Below are 25,926 nucleotides of genomic sequence, written 5' to 3'. Positions count from 1 at the left end.
ACCCTACTGCAGGGCAACCCAGAGCAACCCAGAGAGAAGGCAGGGACAGTTCCCAGGTGTCCCTGCCTTCTAGATCTCTGTATACACAGCGCTTAGCACTGAGGCTGTACAGCGTTGTATTCTGCTGTACAGCCTCTCTGGGGGGTGTATTTCCCCTGTAACTGGGGCTACTATGTCAGACCCAGTTACAGGTGAAATCACCAAGTGATTAAAAATGCTATTATTTTGTTAAAGTGAAATAAAAAAAAGTATACATATTAGGTATCACCGCATCCATAACAACCATCTCTATAAAATATCACATGACCTAACCCCTCGGGTGAACACCGTAAAAAATAAAAAAATAAAAACTGTGCCAAAAAAGCAATTTTTTGTCATCACATGTTAACATCACATACAGCAACACCAAGCGATCAAAAAGGCGTATGCCCCCAAAAAGAGTATCAATCAAACTGTCACCTCATCCCTCAAAAAATTAGATCCTAACTCAGACAATCGGTCAAAAAAAAAAAAAAAGCTATGGCTCTCAGACTATGGAGACACTAAAACATCATTTTTTTGGTTTAAAAAATGCTATTATTGTGTAAAACATAAAGGGAACCTGTCATATGGATATTTGATTATAATCGAACTAATTATATACAATCATTAACTACTAAAAAGTGCCTTAGGGCTCTTTCACACTTGCGTTGTCCGGATCCGTCGTGCACTCCAGAATGACGTCAGAGCGCCCCATGCGCATGGATGACGTCATCCATGTGATCACGTCACCCATGCGCGTGGGGCGCCCTGACGTCACTCTGAAGCGCTCGGGGAGCCGCACGGACGGTAAGTATACTGCTCCCCCGCTCCCCACTACACTTTACCATGGCAAACAGGACTTTAGTGTCCTGGGAGCCATGGTAACCATTCAGAAAAAGCTAAACGTCGGATCCGGTAATGCGCCGAAACGACGTTTAGCTTAAGGCCGGATCCGCATTAATGCCTTTCAATGGACATTAATTCCGGATCCGGCCTTGCGGCAAGTGTTCAGGATTTTTGACCGGAGCAAAAAGCGCAGCATGCTGCGGTATTTTCTCCAGCCAAAAAACGTTCCGTTACGCAACTGAAGACATCCTGATGCATCCTGAACGGATTTCTCTTTATTCAGAATGCATGGGGATAATCCTGATCAGGATTCTTCCGGCATAGAGCCCCGACGACGGAACTCTATGCCGGAAAAGAACAACGCAAGTGTGAAAGAGCCCTTAGATGTATTCACTTACTGGTGTGACAGATGGTTACCTCATAATATGCACACAAAGATGCCACATGCTGCATGCTAATGAGCTGATTTGAACCCAGCGTGATGTCATTGAGTCCAGCATTTTTTTAATTCAGAGCTATAGCCACTCCCCTGCCCACCTGCTGCTGATTCATATGGAAAATAACTGTCAATCAGCAGCAGGTGGGCGGGGAGAGTCAGGAGCTCATGAATATTCAGGACTCATCATTATGAGCTGGAGCTTTTCAATACAAGATGTTGGCAGATTGACTGGGTCAATTAAAGAAAGTGACCCAGCATTTTGCTAAGAGAATCAGTCACTTATTTATGCTGCCCTTAGTTAGGACACCATAAAACTGGTGACAGGTTCCCTTTAAATAAATAAGAAAAAGTATACATATTAGGTTTTGTCACATCCGTAATGATCTGCTCTATAAAAATGCCACATGACCTAACCCCTCAGGTGAACGCTGTAAAAATAAATAAATAGAAAACTGGGCTAAAGCAACTGATGTCTGACTCTCCCGATTGCCAGCTTTAGCGTCACAATGACTTTTAGGTTCATTGTACTTTTAATATGCTGAATCTCATAGATTAAGAAAATCCTTCGGGTTGCTGTCTAAACCTATAGCTCAGTGGTTTAGATGGTTGCCTCAGACTGATAGGGGTTTAAAACACAAGAACACTGCATGTGGGGCAACCATCTAAACCACTGAGCTATAGGTTTAGACAGCAACCCAAAGGAGTTTCTTCATCTATGTCAGGGATGCTCAACCTGCGGCCCTCCAGCTGTTGTAAAACTACAACTCCCACCATGCCCTTCTGCATGCTGAAAGCTGTAGGCTGTTCGGGAATGATGAGAGTTGTAGTTTTGCAACAGCAGGAGGGCCGCAGGTTGAGCATGCCTGATCTATGTGATTCAGCATATCAAAAGTACAATGAACCTAAAAGTAATTGCGACGCTGACTAGTCATGAGAGTCAGACATCAGCGTCACACATCACTTCAATTTGTCTCTTTTCTAGGGCTCAATCAAATGTAAATTTTTTGTAAAGACTGATAGGGGTTTTGAACCCAAGAGAACTGCATGTGAGACAACTGTCCAAACCACTGACCTATAGGTTTAGACAGCAACCTGAAGGATTTTCTTCATCTATGTGATTCAGCATATCAAAAGTGGAATGAACCTAAAGGTCATTGTGACGCTAATGCTAACTAGCCAGGAAAGTCAGACATCGGGGTCACACATATATTGAATTTGTCTCTTATCTAATGCTTAAAAACATTAATTTGTCGTTTTAAGGTTTCTATTGGGTCCTGAACCCATTTTGACCCTGACCTATGAAGAGCATCAGTCAAACTCAGATGTCAGAGTCAGGGTCAGGTGTCAGAGTCAGGTGTCAGGGTCAGGTATCACACTGGCATTATTCTGATACTTGACTATGATATCTGACTATGTCCTAAAATGAACACTGTTGGTATATCTCCTATAAGCTCCACTGCTTATCAGCATTGCATTTTTTTCTGAGCAGATTTCAAATCCACAAAAAGTAGGGACAAAGGGAAAATACATGTAAATTGCAATGGGTGTCCCATATGACGTGGCTAAAGGATTATATTAAGGGTTATAAGTACTAGATTTCAAAGATGGTTTGATCTTCATCCTGGAACTAATACATTTGGAGTTGAGAGGAAATTTGTCACTAACATGAGAATGTCTGCCCCTTTGAATCAACTCTACAAGATAAATTGTTGAACTACTATAGTATGGTTGTTCTATTTTAGGTTAGGAAAGCACCCCTACCCTTTTATAGACTTGGTGTATGGTTTATAAGCATATACAGTCAGGTCCATAAATATTGGGACAGCAACACAATTCTAACATTTTTGGCTCTATACACCACCACAGTGGATTTGAAATGAAACGAACAAGATGTGCTTTAACTGCAGACTGTCAACTTTAATTTGAGAGTATTTACATCCAAATCAGGTGAACGGTGTAGGAATTACAACAGTTTGCATATGTGCCTCCCACTTGTTAAGGGACCAAAAGTAATGGGACAAAATAATAATCATAAATCAAACTTTCACTTTTTAATACTTGGTTGCAAATCCTTTGCAGTCAATTACAGCCTGAAGTCTGGAACGCATAGACATCACCAGACGATGGGTTTTATCCCTGGTGATGCTGTGCCAGGCCTCTACTACAACCATCTTCAGTTCCTGCTTGTTCTTGGGGCATTTTCCCTTCAGTTTTTTCTTCAGCAAGTGAAATGCATGCTCAATCGGATTCAGGTCAGGTGATTGACTTGGCCATTGCATAACATTCCACTTCTTTCCCTTAAAAAACTCTTTGGTTGCTTTTGCAGTATGCTTTGGGTCATTGTCCATCTGCACTGTGAAGCGCCGTCCAATGAGTTCTGAAGCATTTGGCTGAATATGAGCAGATAATATTGCCCGAAACACTTCAGAATTCATCCTGCTGCTTTTGTCAGCAGTCACATCATCAATAAATACAAGAGAACCAGTTCCATTGGCAGCCATACATGCCCACGCCATGACACTACCACCACCATGCTTCACTGATGAGGTGGTATGCTTAGGATCATGAGCAGTTCCTTTCCTTCTCCATACTCTTCTCTTCCTATCACTCTGGTACAAGTTGATCTTCGTCTCATCTGTCCATAGGATGTTGTTCCAGAACTGTGAAGGCTTTTTTAGTGTTGTTTGGCCTTCCTGTTTTTGAGGCTCACCAATGATTTACATCTTGTGGTGAACCCTCTGTATTCACTCTGGTGAAGTCTTCTCTTGATAGTTGACTTTGACACACATACACCTACCTCCTGGAGAGTATTCTTGATCTGGCCAATTGTTGTGAAGGGTGTTTTCTTCACCAGGGAAGGAATTCTTTGTTCATCCACCACAGTTGTTTTCCATGGTCTGCCGGGTCTTTTGGTGTTGCTGAGCTCACCGGTGTGTTCCTTCTTTTTAAAAATATTCCAAACAGTTGTTTTGGCCACGCCTAATGTTTTTGCTATCTCTCTGATGGGTTTGTTTTGTTTTTTCAGGCTAATGATGGCTTGCTTCACTGATAGTGACAGCTCTTTGGATCTCATCTTGAGAGTTGACAGCAACAGATTCCAAATGCAAATATCACACTTGAAATGATCTCTGGACCGTTTATCTGCTCATTGTAATTGGGATAATGAGGGAATAACACACACCTGGCCATGGAACAGCTGAGAAGACAATTGTCCCATTTCTTTTGGTTCCTTAACAAGTGGGAGGCACATATTCAAACTGTTGTAATTCCTACACCGTTCACCTGATTTGGATGTAAATACCGTCAAATTAAAGCTGACAGTCTGCAGTTAAAGCACATTGTGTTTGTTTAATTTCAAATCCATTGTGGTGGTGTAAAGAGCCAAAAATGTTAGAATTGTATCGATGTCCCAATATTTATGGACCTGACTGTATTTTTCATTCCTCTTTTCTTGGGTATATACAAACCACCATACTATAAATAGGCCCCTTTTCCCATTAGGTTGGTGCACAATTTGGAATATATCATTAATTCAATGCTGGTGATATGTGACATTTCTGTGTCAGTTGAATAGGACTCATTGCTCCACGTCACCTTGAGATCTTAAATCTTTCTTGTCAAGAAATAGCTTGTTGACTTTCACTTAAGAGGAGCCTATAAGCTGTCTGTGACTTTGCTTAAGTGAGGTCTATTTGAAAGATAAATATTAGTGTATTTTTCCCTTGGCTGTCATACTGTAAGTCAGATGCTGTTTATTCTGTGGCTTGCTTGGAGTGGACATATTTTGATTGCAGTGTCCATTTCTATTTTACCTGATTTTCTTTTCTTGTATTGTTTCTGAAAGTTTGTCCAAAATTGCTATTCTGTATGTCAAGGTTCTTCTAGTGCAGTGCTGGTATTTGCAAAATGCAATCTGCCTGTAGAAAGCTAAAGATTTTGTTATTTCTCAATACTTAGCATAAAACATAATCAGTGTATATACTATAGTGAATATCATTTTCATAACAATAGTAAACTTTATATAGCTCCACCATATTCCACAGCGCTTTGCAATTCTGTGGATTCATGTACAAATCAAGACAGACATCACAGAATTACAGACTAATATAAAACTGAAACATTAGTAATGATGGCCCTGCTCGCAAAAGCTTATAATTAGAGATGAGCGAATCGATCCGAATTGCAGGATACATTCGATTCGCCTAGAAGCTGAATTTCCTCATGCTTCGTGTTAGCGAATTGATTTAACCTGAAATAGTATAAAAGACAAAGAAATTCAAACTTACCTACTCCATTTGCTCGCAACGGGCCGCCAGCCTCCATCTTGCTTGAAAATCTCGGCCAAAATCCAGTGCGGCGCAAGATTACATCATCACGACGGCCAGCGTCATGACGTGATATGTCACCAGGCCAGCCGGTGTGATGACATAATCTCGCGCCACACAGGATTTTGGCTGAGGTCTTCAAGCAAGATAGCGGCAGTCGGAACATCGTGAACAAATAGAGGCAGTAAGTCTGATTTAAAAAAAAATGTTATTATAAATTTTACACTCAGATGCCGCGATCATGTATTAACGCGGCATCTGAGGGGTACAACGATAGGGGCCGTGCTATCGCAGCTCCCTGTCATCGCACCCGCTACTTACAAAAAAATGCGCTACGTGACAAAGTAATTCATCACGAAGCAAATTTTTTTCTGAAATTCGCCGAATCAGCCGAATCGAACTTTTAAGAAATTCGCTCATCTCTACTTATAATCTATGAGGAAATGGGTGTGACACAAAAGGTAAAATTTATTGTTTTCCAAAGTGGTACAACCATCTTTGTACTAAATAGAGTGTTGCAGATGGAGTTGTATGAGCTGGTACATAGAATGTGGGATTTACTGTTGGATGATGGCGTTTGACTGAGAAAAATGAGGGGCAAAGGGGTAAACGGGGAAAAATCAGTTTAGGGAACATGATAAGCCTGCCTAATGAGAGTGTTTTTTTTTTCTCTTTTTAAGGCATGTTTAAAACTAAGCAAGTTGGGAATTAATCTGATAGCCAAGGGTAGTGCATTCCAGAGATCCGGTGCAGCTAAAGAAAGGTCTTTAAGATATGGAGGATCTTAGTTCATTGGCAGAATCGATAGCATGAGTAGGGTGGTAGACATAAACGAGGGAGGATATGTAGGGAGATGCAGAACTGTTGAGAGCTTTGTGTGAACTGTATTCTGGGTGTATGGGCAACCAGGGAGATGACTGGCACAGGCTAGAGGCAACGGTGTAGAGAGTGGACAGATAGATGAGCCTAGCTGCTGCATTTAGGATAGACTAAAGGGAAGAGAGTTTAGTCAGGAGAAGACCAATTAGTAATGAGTTACAGTAGTCAAGACAAGTGTTTTGGCAGTTTTCCAGTGAAAAAAAGGCAGATTCTGGGGATGTTCTTGAGGTTCAGACAGCATGCAAGTGATTGAATATGGGAAGAAAATGAAAGACCTGAGTCAAACATAACCCCAAGACAGGGAGCATGCTGATCAGGAGTTATGATAGTGCCACTGACTGAAATTGAAATATTAAGTTTAGGTTAGTAGATGGGGAAAGAAAAAAGAAGTTCAGTTTTTGAAAGATTCAGTTTCAGATAGAGAGAACATAATCTTAGAGACAGCAGACAGACTGTTGTTTTGTAGTACTGCTGGAGTGTTATCACAGGAAGTATATAGTTGGGTGTCATCAGTATAGAGATGGTACTGTAAACCAAATCTGTTGATGATCTGTCCGATAGGGGCTGTGTAGAGAAAAAAGAGAAAAGGACCTAGAACTGAACCCTGAAAAACCTCAACATCAAGAGAATGAGAAGATGAAATAGAGCCAACAAGTGACACACTGAAAGAGTAGTCAGACATAGGAAAAAAGAAAGCGAGAGAAGTGTCCTTGAGGCCAATAGAGTGGAACATGGTGAGGAGGAGTTTGTGGGTCTACAGTTCCAAATGCTGCAGAGAGATCCTGGAGAATTTTTCTCTGTCAAGAGATCATTAGATACTTAGGTAAGGGCACTTTCTATAGAGTATAGAGTGTGAAAGCCAGAGTGTACGAGGTCAAGGAGAGAGTTAGCAGAGAAGTGCAACTTATTAGGTGAGAGTAGACCAGACATTCCAGGAGTTTAGAGATGAAGGGGAGATTAGAGACAAGTTGGTAGTTAGAAGCACAGGTCGGGTCAAGAGATGTTTTTTTTAACAGTGGGGATATAACCCCACTATAGAATGTTTGATAGAGGACTTAAAGATGCCAGAAGAGAGGTTAAAAATTCTAGTTACTTGACTAATAACAGCCAGGGAGAGGAAATGGAAGAGGTGTGAGGTATTAGGGTCACTACTGCAGGTAGTCAGTCGAGAAGAAGGTAGGAGCCTGAAGACTTCTTTTTCTGTTATAGGGTCAGATAATGAGAAAGAACAAGAGGAGGTGTGGAATAGAGGGGAGGGGGGGGGGTCGATGCTGGTTGGGGACTGGGAGATTATTAGTTCTCAGTTTTATCTTTGCAGTAAGTTGAGTTGAGTATTCAGCACAGAGGTCAGATATTTGCATGCACACTTTAGGGTTGAGGGGGTGGTGAAAAATACCAAAGAATCCTTCTGGGTTATTTGAAAGTGAGGAGATGAGAAAAATGAAGTAGACTTGTTTGAGAAGGTTAGGAAAAGTTGTAGATTTTAAGGATATATTTATAATGGAAAAAACCTATAGGCATAAGTGATTTTCTCCATAAATGTTCGGCACACCTAGAGCACCACTGAAGAAAATGTGTTTCAAGTGTGTGGCAGAATTGCACTTGACTACTAATTTTAGTCAGTTTTACCCAAGACCATGTCTGCATGGCTGTTCTGCAAAAAAATAGAACATTTCCTATTATTGTCCTCATAATGGACAAGGATAAGACTATTCTATTAAGGGTTGGACGTTCTGTTCCGCAAAATGAGGAATGCACAAGGCCTGTATCCGTGAGATACATTAAAAACTAATAAGCTCTTTTTGTCCTCATACTTCTATATGACAACCTCATATATTGCACAATTTACGCATATTTGAATGCTCTGCACTGGAGAATTAGAGGATTAATTTTGGGGGTAAATATTACCTATGGAACAAACTACTTTAAATATGAGGACAGTTTTAATTTTTAATCTGTACTGGACAATTTTTCCCTAAAAGTAATTGATCACAAAAGAAATTGATTTGTGCTCCAGTTTTATATAATAGGAAAGTCCTATTTCTCTGCAAAAACAAAAAAAGAAGCAAGCCAGTTTTGGATGGGTTAAAAAATTGTGAAAAATTGTGCAGCATTGCAGAATACAGTATTTCAAAAATGAAAATTTGCTCTAGGTATGAAGGCCCAAATCACCTTTGGTAATCAAAGGCTTAAGAAGCCAGGATATATGCAATACAGTTGCAGGAAAAAGAAAGTCCACGCCAGACATTGACACATGGTACAATATGTTTTAAGTTATTTGATAATTTAAGAGGTTGTCTAACATAAAAAGTCTCCTTTCTTCCAAAAACAGCACCTCATCTGTTCACAGGTGGTGTGTGATATTGTGCAGCTCAGTCCCAATCACATCTCTAGAGCTAAACTCTAAGGCCTCTTTCACACGGGAGAGATTTCCGCGCCAGTGCAATGCGTGAGGTGAATGCATTGCACCCGCACTGAATCCGGACCCATTCATTTCTATGGGGCTGTGCACATGAGCGATGATTTTCACGCATCACTTGTGCGTTGCGTGAAAATCGCAGCATGCTCTATATTGTGCGTTTTTCTCGCAACGCAGGCCCCATAGAAGTGAATGGGGCTGCGTGAAAATCGCAAGCATCCGCAAGCAAGTGCGGATGCGGTGCGATTTTCACGCACGGTTGCTAGGAGATGATCGGGATGGGGACCCGATCATTATTATTTTCCCTTATAACATGGTTATAAGGGAAAATAATAGCATTGTTAATACAGAATGCATAGTAAACTAGCGCTGGAGGGGTTAAAAAAAAATAAAAGAAATTTAACTCACCTTAATCCACTTGTTTGCGCAGCCCGGCTTCTCTTCTTTCTTCTTCTTTGCTGTGCAGGAGGAAAAGGACCTTTGGTGACGTCACTGCGCTCATCACATGGTCCGTCACATGGACCATGTGATGAGCGCAGTGATGTCATCAAAGGTCCTTTACCCAGGTCCTGAAGAAAGAAGACAGAAGAGAAGCCGGGCTGCGCGAACAAGTGGATTAAGGTGAGTTAAATTATATATATATATTTTTTTTAACCCCTCCAGCCCTATTGTACTATGCATTCTGTATTAAGAATGCTATTATTTTCCCTTATAACCATGTTATAAGGGAAAATAATTACATCTACACAACCTTGAACCCAAACCTGAACTTCAGTGAAGAAGTTCGGGTCTGGGTACCACATTCAGTTTTTTATCACGCGTGTGCAAAACGCATTGCACCCGCGCGATAAAAAATGAACAACGGAACACAATCGCAGTCAAAACGGACTGAAATTGCTTACCTACTCGCGCAGGTTTGCCGCAATGCCCCCGGGACGCATCCTGAGCCAAAACGTGACGCTCGTGTGAAAGAAGCCTAATACCAGAAGTAACCTACAGTATAGACATGTGCGGTACTGATTTCTTTAAGCCTGGAGAACTCGTTTAATGCAATTGATACTCTATCAGAATAGTCAATCTCATCTGCATCTCATGATTTCATATATTCATTTTTACCTTTTAGTTGCAGTAAAATGATAGGATTATATGGATTTTCTATTGAACAGGCTTATAGTGCATATACAGGGTGCTTACAGGGCCAATCAGTTACAGTAACCTGAAAATAACCATTGATTTGCAAATGCTAGTATAATGAATGTTATTACAATCAAACAATATAGATCATTAAAATCACCAGACATAACCATTTTATGGATCTTTGTAAATTATGAATGCCACAGAATTGCGGAAGATCAGAAGATGCTTTATTTTTTGCTGGGTCTAAGAAAATCTATTAAACATGAATATGTATCTGGCTAGATATTTGAGTAAATATAGAGTTGCAATAAATATGAACATAAATGGTCAGTAATTGTTAGCAGCACAGCAGTGGAGCTAAATCAATACAGCTTCTATATGCTAATGATGGTGTTATTTTCTGCAGGAGAATACACTCTGCTGGTCTTCTCTATGACAGCAATGTACTAAAGCATGTGGCATTCATATAATGCTCTGGGACACCCATCAGGTTAAGACCACTTAGCAACAGCTACAGTTTCATGGGAGTCCCAGAGATACTTTCTTAGATTTTTTTTTATTTTTATTTTTAAGAAATAAGCTTGTAGGAACTCTGCCTCACAAGCTGTATAACATTACAAGTAGAACTAAAGCTCATCATCATTGAAGCAACATCACCACACTCTCCATGGGTTCTGACTCATGGGAATATCTGGACAGAGGCTATGGACATGATGGTGATGTTACTACATGGTCATGATTACAGGATAAGCCATCCTGGAAAACAGATTTAGGCCTCATGCACACAACCGTTTTTTTATTCTGTTTATGGGCCGTTTTTTGCGTTCCGTATACGGTCCGTATACGGAGCCATTAATTTCAATGGGTCTGCAAAAATAACGGAATGTACTCCGTAGGCATTCCGTTTGCGTATTTCCGTTTTTCCATTCCATTGAAAGATAGAACATGTCCTATTATTGCCCTCAAATCGCGTTCCATGGCCCCATTCAAGTCAATGGGTCCGCAAAAAAAAGGAACACATATGGAAATGCATCCGTATGTCTTCCCTATCCGTTCCGTTTTTGCGGAACCATCAATTGAAATATTTTTTTGCCCAGCCCAATTTTTTCTATGTAATTACTGTATACTGCATGTGCCATACGGAAAAACGGAACGTAAAAACGGAACCGAGACGGAAACGCAACAGAAACAAAAAACAGAACAACGGATCCGTGAAAAACGGACCGCAAAACACTGAAAAAGCCTTACGGTCGTGTGCAATAGGCCTTAGGGCTGGTTCACACTTCAGTCATTTGGTCAGTTTCCATCAGTGATTGTGAGCCAAAACCAGGTGGGGGTTCAAGAACACAGAACAGGTGCAAATGTTTCCATTATACGTTCTCTCTGTGTTGGCTCCACTTCTTGTTTTGGCTCACAATGACTGATGGAAATCACTGACCAAACACTGACCGAATCACTGAAATGTAAACTAGGCCTCATGTGTACCTAACCTTTCAACAAACTTTGCATTAACCAATAGTACAGTGTGTCTACATGCAGCAAGCCCAGGAGAAGGAGGATGGGAGTGGTGGTAATTTGGGCAATGGTAGCTGTAGACAGGGCCGGTACAAGGCAGGGGCCGAAGGAGCGGGTGCCCTGGGCGCTACCATTTGCGGACAGGAGGGGGGCGCAGGTGAAGTGCCAGCAGCAGTGGCGTCGCCAGGGGGGGGGCAGAGGGGGCCACGGCGGCGGCCCCCCCTACATCATGCTGTGCCCCCCCATGTGCCCCCCCAACTAAAATGACCCCCCCCCCCCCAAGTGAGCAGCCGCCGCTGGGCACAGGGAGATGAGCGCTTCCATTGCGCTCATCTCCATTGTAAACTGTCTGTGCCAGCGGAGGTGCAGGGGAGGGAGAGGCGTGTCCCTTCCCTTTCCTCTGATAGGCTGCAGGCAGGCACCGAAGTGGAGGAGAGGCCCCGCCCCCTAATTACTCCTGTTAACCTTTCTAAAGCTAAAGGACCTTTGATGATGTCATCACAGGTCCTGTAAGGGAACTGCACAGTGTAAAGTGTAGTTCCCAGGTTAGAACAGTGCATCTGCCAGGACCTGTGATGACATCATCTTCAACATCACAGGTCCTGCAGAATCTAGCAAAGGAACTGCACCAAAAATGGTGTAGTTCCTAGGTTTCAAAGGTACATCTGCCAGGACCTGTGATGACATCATCACAGGTCCTTCAACCCCTAACAGCAAGTATTAAAAGTTCACAAGCAGCTCTGTATTGATCCATACAGACTGGAATGGAGAGGTAAGAGGAGGTCCTCCACTTTTCATCATTTACCCCCCCCCCCCTCCATGCCCTGTTTTTACTCATTGCTCACTCATGTATACTACTTCAGACAGTTACCACTACCTCATGTACCTCACAGTGACTATAATGCATAACTGACCACATATTTCTATAAACACTGCATCTACAGTATTATACCTTCCATGTGTCACATCAATACACTGCTCTGTATATATATATGTATATATATATACACACACATACATGCACACACACTGCATATATTACACAGTATTATACATGCAATATGTACAGATATATAGTATATACCGCAGTGCACTGATATGTGAGGTATGAGGTATAATAGATGCTGTGTGTACAGATATCAGTACACTTCTGTATATACTATATATGTGAGGTACGAGGTATAATAGATGCAGTGTGTACAGATATATAGTATATACAGCAGTGTACTGATATGTGAGGTACGAGGTGTCAATACACTGCTGTATTTACTATATACCTGTACACACTGCATCTATTATACCTCGTACCTCACATATTACACTACTGTATATACTGTATACACTGCATATATTATACCCCGTACCTCACATATCAGTACACTGCTGTATATACTATATACCTGTACACACTGCATCTATTATACCCTGTACCTCACATATCAGAACACTAGGGAATATACTATATACCTGTACACACTGCATCTATTATACCGCGTACCTCACATAACTGTACACTGCTGTATATAATATACACACTGCATCTATTATACCTCTTTTGTGTGCCAGGGCTGTTTTGTAATCCCATTCCGGCCCTGATGGCATAAATTATAAAACGCAGCAGCAAGAATAGTTCATGGAACAAAGGGAGGAGCTATAAAAGGGGAATGGGGTCCCAATTTAGATTCCTGCTATGGGGCCCAGTGATTTTTATGTACGCCCCTGGCTGCAGGCACTAGGCCGGCAGCCTATCAGAGGCCGGCGCAATGACGTCATCGTGCCGCCTGAGCCTTACATTACAGCGTGGGACACAGGAAGAGGCTGCATCGCATCGCTGACACTTAGGTAAGTATAAGTGTTTTTTTTTTGTTTTTTTTTACAATAGTGTTACTGGCACATTGGGGGGGCTTATTACAAAACTGGCACATGATGATGGGGGGGACTTTATACTGGCACATGATGATGGGGGGGAACTTTATAGTGTCTGTGACTTTCAAAGTCCCACAGTCCTTTGTTCTATTGCTTTAAGTATATTCTTGTTTTGAAACAACATTGATTCTTTCTTAAAAACGGGGGGGGGGGGGGGGGGGGCGCAGTTTGCCATCTTCGCCCTGGGCACCAAATGGCCTTGTCCCAGCCCTGGCTGTAGACATGGATCACAGTGGCAACTCACACTGATTCTTCCTAGGACCTTTCTTCCCTTAAGGGCATACCCTGATGTTGGTACTCCTGCCTGGTGGTGATTGGGGTGCCCTTGTTGTTAGGTGTTTTTGCAGGGTGCGAGGCAGGACTGTCGATGAAGTGGCCGGTGGATGGTTGAGAAGTAACCTGACCAATGGTAGTATATGAATAAGTCTCTCTTTACTTAAGTGCAGGATAGGTGTAATAGTACACACAACATTATCAACAAACAGTTCCAAGCAGTTCACGGTGCAAATCTTCCCCAATAGCAATGTATGGATAGCAACAATGATTGGTGTTGTGGTACTTCTGCTTTCTGTCTCTCCAAAGTATCTCTCTGCAGAACCTAAGCCTGGCAATGAGGTTCTTAGTAGATGTTTCTGTAATTCCTGGGCTGAGGGGTATAGAATTAAGAGGCAGCTTGCCAAACCATCTCAAAGTGTGGAAGAGTCTGTTAGAAATATAACCTCTCACCGCAGTAAGGATTTTCTTTCTACCATAGATAAGTATAATACCTTTCTGACTAACTCCAGTGCATGGCCTTGTAGATTTCGGACCTTCTAATTTATTCTTTTTCTGGAGCACTTTTATGCAGCAGTTGTTCTTTGGCTGTTCAAACCTCAGAGGTAACCTCAGTTCTGAGGAGTAAGCACATGTAGGTCCTCTTTCTTCCTTAACTAGCACAAACTAACCATCTTTCTAAGCATGGGGTGGACCTGGGTCTATCTCCTGGCAATCTAATGGGGTAAGTCAATGTGTTAACCCCGACTTATCCCTACAGTACTAATCGGTATACAAACATAGTAAATCAGAAAATACCACTTAGTACAACATTACAAGTTTAACTTTTTGCATTTACTCTGGAGTATTGCATCCATGAGGAATAACACTATTACTGGCAATTATACAGCATGACTTGAATCTGGCATTTTTTAAAAGAATAGTCATCTGCAGCTCTCCTAAACCTGGTGGGTGGCGATTAGCTCTCATCCACTGCACACAAAATGTTCAGGAGAATCTGTTTCCTAGCTTTCTTACACTCAGAAGCAGCAAGAACCATGATCATGGATGACATTACAGAGAAGCGCTGACCTGTACGGATGTGAATAAAACATTTGTTCCAACATATAAACTCCCTATTTAGCTGTAGCAGTCTCTTTGGTGTCGCTCCTGGAGTCCAGTTTCAGCTCTTTCTCACTCATTCCCTCTCCTCTCTCCATAGACTTGTATTGACATGTGTAATCTGAGCCTTCATTGATCTGGTCTATGCTGGGCGGCTACAAGAAAAATGTTAAAACAGAAAGAGAAAATCATTTAGCAAGATTTAGCAAGTGGCAGTCGGGGGGTAAACTCATAACAGGAGAGCTAAACATTTCTCTTTTATTTCTGATAAGGTATATTACAAAATTTCTTCTAGTCACTTGTACTATTGATTTATGCAAAGTTGTGTGAATAGTTAATGACCATTTAAGTTGGAGACTGCGTTATCGTTGGACATGTAGTTTAAGAAGCCATGTATGATTTTATTTTAGAAATTGTGAACCTTAAGTGGAATTTGTCTATTATAGTAGAATATTTTGCACCAAAATATCAGATTTAAAGAGTTATTTTTAGTTTGGCCAGTAGAGCTCTGATCCTAAAGTAACTCACTCACCTGCTCTTTGCTGCTCCATTCCAGCACGGTGGTTCAGCATCTTCTGTATTAAAGTATTTTTTTTTTACTGTAGCAGCCAGATCTTTCCTGGTACCTTGAATAGAAACTACTATATGATCCAAAAAGCTGATTGCAGCAAAAAACATTTACTCTAATGTACACAAGTTTTTTTTTTTAATGTGTGTATTGTTATGACATTATTAACAAAGCCCTGTACTATAATGTTTTCATCTTCATTTTTGGAAAATATGCTAATTCTTCCGTGTTGTCCACAGAATTGTTACACTCTCTGCAAGGACTAGTCACAATAGACTCAACCTCCTAGCTCTCAGTGTTTTATGCAGCAGTCACATTTTCTTTAATGTAGCGTTCTACTGAATCAGATCAGCATAATTAACAGAGAGATTAACACAATTAGAAGTAAGGAGATAGTTTAAGCTATTCTGAAAGCTGTGAAGTGGAAAATGGATAATTATATGGATGCAATATTTGGGGTGTGATTTTCAACCTAATAAAGACAATTTAACAGTGAAATGTTTTTTATACTTCTATGAGTTTTTGACTGCAAGTAGCAAAATTTTGGAATACATGCCTGGGATGTGATTATGACGCGTTTGTTGACCTACATCTCGATACATGACGCGTATTTATAAAGACTCACTGATCCATCTTTGTTAGGTTGGAGCAACATACAAGAAAATTCTAATCCTTGTTCACACTTAAGGGTGCTGCTGTCCTTTTACAGATTTTTTTGCTTGTAAATAGAGATGAGTGAATCAATTCTAAACATATTGGATTTGTCATAAATTTCAAGATTCTTCTTCCAAATGAATAAGTACCCACCATTTTACATGTAAAATTCAGTACTCTAGTGAGGGTAACAGAACAGGAAGAAAGGCGGTAGAGGATCACATGACCCTGGGCGGGGTACTAGTTGTTAGCTTGCCACAGTGCTTTCTGATCCGCATGACAGCCAAAGAGGAGTTAGGCTACATGCACACGACAGTGAAAAACGGACATGTGATGTACATTTTTTTACTGTCCATAACACGTCCGTTTTAAGACCAATGGTAGTCTATGGGGTTATTCACATGGCAGTTGTTTTGACTGTCAGTGAAAAACGGATGTAAAAAAATAGAACATGCTCTATCTTGTCCGTTTTTCACTGACAGACTGCCCCCATACTATTGAATGGCTGGATTTTTAACGTCCGTTTCTCAGAAAGGCATCAGTGGAAAAAATGTCTGTTTTTAACTGACTTTTTTTTCACTGTCGTGTTCATGTAGCCTTAGGATATTGAATGGTCTACCCGGCTCTATGCTAGCTCTGAATCACAAACACCATTGTGAGCTCAGCCACTGATATGATAGGATGTGCCTGTCGAGTTTCTATCAGAAACAGCAATCAGACACACATTCCAGCTATTGTAGGATTTTGCAGGGATAGTGTAGGGATTTTGAAGAGGAATACAGTACATAGGTGGCTTACTAGATAGAAAGTCAGGTTTTATCATAGGGATAGGATAAGGGAAGTTTGATGGTGTTTTATCTGTTTTATGTTTTGTCTTTACTCAGTTTTATGTGACGGAACCAGCCTTTTTCTTCCAAAAATATGTTGCAAGGCCACTACAGTTTCTAAATGAGTATTGCAATAAGTTTATTTTAGTGTGTGAACAGCAGTGCATATTTTAGTTGCACCCAAGGGATGTCTAATTGAACCTGTTTTCTCCAAAAACCTGTTGCAATGTATCTACAGTTTATACTTAAACTTTGCAATGAGCTTGCTGCATCAACAGCAGCGTATGTTTTGGACTCAGGGATTATACAGTTGTGCATGTTTGTTTTTTCCCAAAAGCCAGTTGCAATTTTTGTACAGTTTACATGTGTACAAAGAAATGAAATAAACATATTTTACTGTTAGAACAACAGTATATATATTTATTGCAGCTCGGGGGACATCTAATTGAACCTTTTTTTTTGTTTCCACACAGCAGGTCAGTTGTTAATGTACGCTAAACAGTAAATTTGTCTCTGGATGTCTCCCCCCAACTACTGTACAACTGGGCCGAGTGGTCAGCGACAATGGCAGGAACATTGTGGCTGCACTGCATTTGGGCAAAATAACACATGACCCCTGCATATCGCACGTGATAAATTTAGTGATGCAATACTTTTTTTCAAAAGTGTTATAGGTTGTGTGTTGGCCATGTCCAGGAGAGTGCCTGCACATTTCAGCCATTCTTATGTGGATAAGAAGGCCCTCCTGATCCACAACATTCCAACTCACTTGAATTCCACCTTACATATGTAAAGCAGCCAATAATTACATTATGCGTGACACCACCTAATCAGGGATGAGTTTTGCATAGTCAGGCCCTTTGAAAAGGCCACCATATTTTTCAGTAGGCACAACATCCATGCATCAACAATGTCATCCTCTTGATTTTTATATTAGCACAAACAGGCTGAAACAAGGGATTATGGTATAAGAATAGCTTCCATGTGGCCAGCCTGTAACTGCTGGAGAACAAAGTCCCCATGAAGGCAGATGTGGTGGAAGAGGAGGAGCTACCATTAGAGAAGGAGCAGAAGGAGAAGTAGTTGGTGGTGCAGGTGGACAAGGCTGATGATGGCACTGGCCTTGACCAATTATTGCAGTGAGGGGCAGAGCCTGAAATACAGTAGCTAAGTCCTCAGACATGCTGGTGAGCATGACAAGCTGCATGCTTGGTTGCTTATGTGCTGACAAGTGTATAATTACACACCAAAATCGCGAAGCGAAAAAACGCCCGGTATATTGCTGTCCAAACTAACTACAAGTAAATACCCAAAACTAGACTCAGAACAGCATGTAATATAGAATTACAATTTTTTTTATTGGACATACACTTGTTTAAAACATAGAAATCCATATACATTAGCAGCATTAAATCACACAGGATAGATATCCACAGGTCTGTCACATTATAGTACATATAGCTTGCAATAAAACTCCCAGGCTGTGAGAAAAAAGTAATAAATCACAGCCCACAGTTAGTATATATAAAGTGCATAGTGCCACGGCTACAAAATAACATAGGGGTTATAAATGCAGTCAAGATAAATACAGACCAAGACAGTCCTGGATCCCAACACGCGTTTCGCGGTCGCTTTCTCAAGGAAGAAACTGATCCCTTGAGAAAACGACCGCGAAACACGTGTTGGGATCCAGGACTGTCTTGGTCTGTATTTATCTTGACTGCATTTATAACTCCTATGTTATTTTGTAGCCGTGGCACTATGCACTTTATATATACTAACTGTGGGCTGTGATTTATTACTTTTTTCTCACAGCCTGGGAGTTTTATTGCAAGCTATATGTACTATAATGTGACAGACCTGTGGATATCTATCCTGTGTGATTTAATGCTGCTAATGTATATTGATTTCTATGTTTTAAACAAGTGTATGTCTAATAAAAAAAAATTGTAATTCTATATTACATGCTGTTCTGAGTCTAGTTTTGGGTATTTATTTATTTTTTTCAAGTGTATAATTAGCATCAAGCAAAGGGATGACCCTGAATTTTTTTTTTTTTTTTTTATTGGAAAAATAAGTAATATAGAACATACAAATGAAGTACATGTTATACTGGTAACAAGTTACAAGTTACATTGATGACAGGTAGGATGACAGCTTTGGTACAATAATATTGTAAGCAGTAAATGGTAATAAAAGGCAGTGAACCCTACTTTAATTACTTTCTATACTGACAAGAATATCCGTTTACAGGGATTTTATGGTATATCCAAAAGGAGAAATAGAGCCATTCTATACCTTAATACGTATAGTCTGTCAGGGAGTAGACTATCCTAATAGAGTTTCTAGCTGAAGTTCCTGTATTTGGTCCATGCACTCCAGCTAGATTTAAAGAGAGAGATCCTTCGATCTTCCCAAGCTGAAATCTCCTCAAATCTGTATATCTGATCTATTTTCTCTTTCCATTGAGATATGGAGGGAACCTCAGTTGCTAACCAGAATTTCGGAATAAGTAATCGTGCTGCACTTAACATACAATAAAAGAGTTTAGTGGGCTTCCCTTTTTGGGAGGACGGACATGAACCCAGAAGTGCCAATTGGGAGGATAATGGAACCATTAAGTTACAAATTTTGTTAGCCAATTTAAATATTTCGGTCCACCACTTCTGTATAGTTGGGCAAGTCCACCAAATATGATAGAATGACCCTCTGTGTTCTAAACAACGCCAACATGTGTCCGACCCAGTCAAGCTATATCTACACGTGATGTCTGGAGTCTTATACCAACGCGTTAAGACTTTATAGCTGTTTTCTTGAGTACGGACACATCTGGATGTCCTGTGTGGTATTAATAACAATTGAAGGATTTCTGTTTGGGAGAAACTAACACCTAAGTCCTTTTCCCATTGCCCTATGAAAGCTGGTTTAACCATATTTATGGGTGAATTGAGTTTTTTATATAATTTGGATATTAGTTTACTATGTCTAGAATGGTCCATCAGTAAGCTTTCAAACCACATTAGTGGTCGTAAAAGGGACTCCATGGGAACATTTTTAGTAATGAATGACCGTAGAAAAGATATCAGTTGTGGGAATGGTTTGCATTCTGGAAAAATGTGTAAGATCTCTTTGTTGCTCAATACTTTGCCCTCTTCCCCAAATAGGGAAATAACTTTGATAGTGGAATTCCTAATTGATATAGGAAGACAATCTCTTAAGTCAGAGGATGCATGAGCTATAATGTCTTTTATCTGAAGTAGAGGTGACGGGAGGGGTATCCTGTATTGTGTATTTTGGAGCCAATTCCATGTCGACAATGTCGACCTTTCAATTGGATTAAGTGGTTTATTTTGGGTAGGGAATTTTTCCATTCCCACCAAAAGGCCAGAAAGACTCGAGCCAAATTCACACTGTTCCATGAAGACCCAGGGCTTTTCTATAGGGCCTGTCATCCATTCTACTACTCTTGAGAGTGATACAGCTTTCCCATAAAGCTCGGGGTCAGGGAGTCCAATCCCTCCTTTATCTTTAGGTCTACAGAGAACAGAGCAAGCTAGTCGAGCTCTCTTTCCATCCCAAACAAACTTACTAATTTCCCTTTTGAGCCTGACATAGTATGTTTTGGGAACTGGAATAGGTAAGACTTGTTGTAGGTAGGTCAGTCTATGTAATACTAGTGAGGTGACAATATTTTTCCTACCAAACCTGATAGCGGGGGATTTTTTAATAGCGACAACTGATCGCTTATCGATTTCATGAGGGGAGAATAGTTCAGTTGAAATAATGTATTAGGGTCTGGTCCAATCTTAACTCCCAGGTAGGTGATATAGGGAGTATCCCAATTAAAAGGGGAACTATCTTTTAAGACTTTCTTAAGTGAGGGGGGAAGATTAATACTCAGAATATGTGACTTGTTCATATTGATTTTAAAGTCAGAATGAAGACTAAACTGTTCCAGGATATTATAAATTAGAGGGAGGGCTTTGGTTGGATTGGTATTCAGTATCAGGAGGTCATCAGCGAACGCGGCCACCTTATGTTCTTGTAGGTCCATTCTGATGCCCTCTATTTCTTTCTCATTTCTAAATGATTGTAATAATGTTTCCATGATCAGCACAAAGATCAATGGTGAGAGTGGGCATCCCTGTCTGGTGCCATTGCGGATAATGAAGGGTGAGGACAACGTATCATTTATGATAATAGAAGCTGAAGCATTGGTATATAGAGATAATATAGCTTTAATATAAGGATCAGGGATATTAAAGGTTCGAAGGGCTTCCTTCATGTAGTCCCAGCTAACCCTATCGAAGGCTTTTTCTGCGTCCGTGCTAAGGAGGACCAGAGGACGACCTCTATTTTTAGCATAATATATAGCATTCAAAACCTTGGCGGTGTTATCTCTGCCCTCCCTACCACGGACGAAGCCAACTTGATCATTCTTAATTAAAGATGGGAAAATACCAGAAAGGCGTGTAGCTAAAATTTTTGCTAATATTTTCAAGTCTAAATTTAATAAGGATATAGGGCGATAACTACCACAGAGAGAACTATCTTTTCCTTCCTTTGGAATAATCGTGATATTTGCCCTGGTCATATCCGAAGAGAGGGGGACACCAGACAGGGAGCTATTATAAACAGGTAGTAAGTAGGGGCCTAGCGTATTTCGAAATGTTCGATAGTATAAGGCTGGATAACCGTCTGGGCCTGGACTTTTTCCTTTTGGAAGCTGTTTAATGGCCGTCATGATCTCATCTAGAGTAATTGGTGCTTGGAGGGTCTGGGATTGATCGTCAGATAGTTTCGGTAACGATAGTGAGGTAAGGTAAGCCTCAACAGATTTTTCTGGTAAGGGCAGAGGGGGGTTTTTAGTAGTGTCTTTAGTTTCTTTAATGTTATATAGGGAGTAGTAAAATTTTTGGAACTGTTCAGCAATTTCTGGGGTAGTAAATACTTATCTTTTGTCTGGGGTTTTAATCTTATGAATATAATTGTGGGATCTCCTTTGTTTTATACGTTGCATCATAAATTTAGATGCTTTATCCCCGTGTGCGTAATATTTATGCTGTGAGTTCGTGTTGAGGATATTTTTCAACTTTGCTTTCACCTCAGAAAGTTCATCAAGGTGTGACTGCAGAAGGGATTCTTTATGTATGGATTCTAGGCGTTGGATGTTGGACATAAGGTCTTCTATTTGTTTTTTTCTCTCTTTTTTAATTTTAGCTCCTCTGCAAATGAATTGGCCCCTCATATAGGCCTTGTGGGTGTCCCACAAGATATGTGGAGAGGTTTCAGGGAGGGCATTAAAGGAAAAAAATTCTTCTAATAAAGACTTTGTGACTTTTATGTTATCCTCTGTAGAAATAAGTTGTTCATTTAATCTCCATCTAAATGCTCTAGGTTCCATTGAGGGAGCAAGTATGGTTAGAAAAATCGGTGCATGATCCGAAAGGATCATATTACCAATTTGGGTCTGAGTACACAGGCCGAGATGTTCTTTGGATATAAATATATAATCCAGTCTGTGGTAGGACTGGTGGGGTGAGGAGAAAAATGTGTAGTCCTTTCTGGTTGGGTTGAAAAGACGCCAAGCGTCCATCAAAGCGTTATATTGCAACTTTTTCCTAAGATGTTTTAGGGCTCTAAAAGTGAGTGTAGATTTCTTGGAAGTTGAATCTAATGTAGGATCTAATGTTATGTTTAAATCACCCCCCAGTAGTACCACTCCTTCTTTGTATGTCTCTAAAAGGGAGAGCATCTCTACCAGCCACGAAACTTGATTAACATTAGGGGCGTATACATTAGCAAAGGTGTACATTTGGTTAGCAATAGTTCCTTTCAGAAAAATATATCTACCCTCTGCATCTTGGATGTGCGACACATAAGTGAAAGGGAGTCCCCTCCGGAACCCGATACTCACACCTCTAGATGCTGCTGAGTCAGAGCCACAGTGATACCACTGCGGAAATAGGGACCGAGAGAGATTGGGGTATTTATTAAAACTAAAATGAGTTTCTTGAAGCATTAAGACTGAGCATTTTTCGTTTTTCATATGGGAAAAGATCTGGCTACGTTTAGCTGGGGCATGAAATCCCCTAACATTAAAGGAAGCTACGCATAGGTCAGCCATTTACCATAGGAAAATCAGTCTGCTGTATGCTTTGGGAAAACCTCTGAGGAAAGAAATTGTAGGTACTTAGCCTCCCTTGGCGGAGCATCTGGGTTCCAGAAAAGACGCCCTCCCCCAATGGAAAGCATCTCAGATACTGGGAAATGCCTGTCATCAAAACAAAGAATAAACAACATAAATGAAAAACATTACAATGAATGGTATCATTAACCTTGAAAGTTAGAGCCAAAATGCTCAATTGGTATATTGGAAAGGGGGGAAAACACAACATATTGTGACGTAGTGTGTCACCCTCATTGGGATCTAAACTTTGGATCCTGATAGGTACAAGAACAAGTGGTGAGAATAATAGTGATACAATTATTAGTAAATTCCCAGAGACAAAATCAAAATGTCCTAGGTGAAATACTTAATAAGAGAGAAACATGTGAGAAACATGTGCAAGAGGCACTAATACTTATATGATGGAAGCCTAGGATACATTATAGAAGGGGTCCTTTAGTCTTCATCTAGAGGAAGGCGTCTTGGTGTGGAGGGGTTACGGCTTCTTTTTGATCTTTGGGATTTAGCTGGACGAGGAGTCTCCCACGGGGCAATTGAAGGGAGGTTGGTTGCTGTTATATTTTCTTGAATAATGTCCCAATTTTCAATGTGCAGGTGATCTATTTGCAGGATGTCAAATACTTTGGTCAGATCTTGAAAAGATGAGATGGAGAATCTCTGGCCATTGAAGAGAAAGGATAGGCCAAAGGGGAATAGCCACTTGTACATCACTTTATTATTACGTAGCCACTCAGTTAGTGGTTTCAAGGCTCTTCTTTTCTTTAGGGTGGTTTGAGCTAAGTCCTGAAATATTGAGATAGGACAGTCATCCACGTATATTTGTGGGGCGTTTCTTGCTTTAATCATAATAGCGTCCTTAACAGGGTAATGCAGAAACTTGCAAATAACATCCCTTGGAGGTTCTGCAGGTTGGGGTTTAGGGCGAAGTTTTCTGTGTGCCCTTTCTATGATAATTTCATGTGATGAATCTGGGCCTAGCAGCTGCAAGCATATGTTTGTTACAGCTTCATGTATTCCATCTGTGCCCACTGTTTCCGGTATACCCCTAAATCGCAAATTATTGCGTCTTCCCCTGTTCTCCTGGTCCTCCAGGAGTGTATACAGGGAGTTCAGGTGCTTCTGGTGCTGGGATAACGTGGAGGTAACACTATTCTGATGCGATATAATCGCCGATTGTGTTTCTTCCAAAACTTCTACCCTCCTCCCTATGTGGCGCATGTCTTCTTTAATAGAAGTCAGGTCGGATCTCAGGGGTTCCAGTGCTTCATTCAGAGCGTCTTTTAGGAACGTTCTGGATATAGGCAGGGTGTCAGTCTCAGGGATGGTCTCCCTTACCTTCTCAGAGGCAGCTGCAGCTTTCACACTGTTCCCTGCCGCTCTCGGCGTGCCGGGCGCCATCTTGGATTCCTTAGCCACATGAGCTTGAGCAGCTTTCTTCAGGAATTTATCCATGGATTCATTCGGAATCGCATCTTTGTTATGTCCCTGTGAGTCTCCGGGTCTGGGGCCACCTATCTTGACCATTTTGGGTCCAAATCGCAGATTGATAAAGGCTGCAAGGGTTTTTCACACAGCAGAGCTGCACTTCAAGCTGCCATCTAGCTCCGGTGCAGGCTCCGCCCACGGGATGACCCTGAATTGCCATGCATTGTATCCCCTTGTTATCAAAGCAAAATGCGGGAATGAAAAAAAAAAAGTGTTTTTATAAATTCTTTATTTTTATTTTTTAAAGAATATAGTATGAAACTAGCCAAGGCTATATATTCAAATGTGGTGACGTTGTTTCAGAAATGTTTGTGACTATCACATTCATCTACAGGAGACTTGCAGAGGTCCATGTACTTGCTACAAAAGCAATCCTATTTAGATTAATGGATTTAATTTTCAGTCACATAAGTTTCTGCAATAAATTGGTGGATATAAATATTCCTTCATAGCGCAGCTTTTGTTGTGTTTGTGGGTCAATGTTTGTCCTTTAGAACTTTCTTTTATTTATTTTTAAATTCCTCAGATAGAACTCAATTTATAATTGATATTGTTTAATTAATGTGGTAAAAGCAATACTTGCTTAGATTTTACATTTTGTTGTATTGCACAGGTTGCACAGTAGCTTGCAACTTTCTTAGCCTAAATAAATTGGCCCCATTTAAAATGCGATACGACCATGCTAAAGATATGTAAAGATCATGATTCATGTTATTCTCTGATCCTTTCTTACTGTAGTGGCCTATTACAAAATCCTTGCCATTTTTATGCTTAATTATCATAATACATACATACCATGGAGGCAGCCTGTGCAACTGCAAGATGGTCCTTGGGGGAGAAGTGTCCCATTTTAGGTTAGTGTCATCTTCATTTTAAAGTAAAATGACTATCTGCACAGAGCTCCACATAGGTACTGTAATCTAAAGTTAAAAGATAATGAAAGTGAAAAACGTCTTAGAGCCATGCTCAAGTCATAGGACGTAGGACCCAGGAATTCTTTATGCAGGTGGTTTGGATTGTATTTTTGTCAAGCAGCACCTGAACAGGACCACATTTAGATTTTTTTCTATGCCCCATCTCTCATCTATTTTTTACCATTCCTCTTGGTTCAGGAGATGTTAACATATGTGGCACAAGATGACAAGCTTTTAAAAAAAGACAAAAGACAAAAAACAAACGTGATTTTGGGAAACTGTGTCACGAGATGTTTTTCCTATATGTGTTCATGTGTGACCACCTAGTGGTTGTGTGTTTTGCTAGCATGTCAAGATAATATTTTTCTTTGTGTAATTTGTTTAATGAGAAAATAGCATCCTTAACC

General features: G+C 40.6%; 1 protein-coding gene across 4 annotated transcripts in view; it reads left to right on the top strand.

Annotated features, from left to right (window-relative positions):
- Positions 1-25,926, top strand: part of GABRB1 (gamma-aminobutyric acid type A receptor subunit beta1) — a 664,547-nt gene that overhangs the window by 18,838 nt on the left and 619,783 nt on the right. The window lies entirely within an intron of this gene.

Source organism: Bufo bufo, chromosome 2 (assembly GCF_905171765.1).
Source record: "Bufo bufo chromosome 2, aBufBuf1.1, whole genome shotgun sequence".
Lineage (NCBI taxonomy): Eukaryota > Metazoa > Chordata > Amphibia > Anura > Bufonidae > Bufo > Bufo bufo.
Note: the sequence above shows the minus strand (reverse complement) of the source record. Positions and strands in the feature narration are given on the sequence as shown.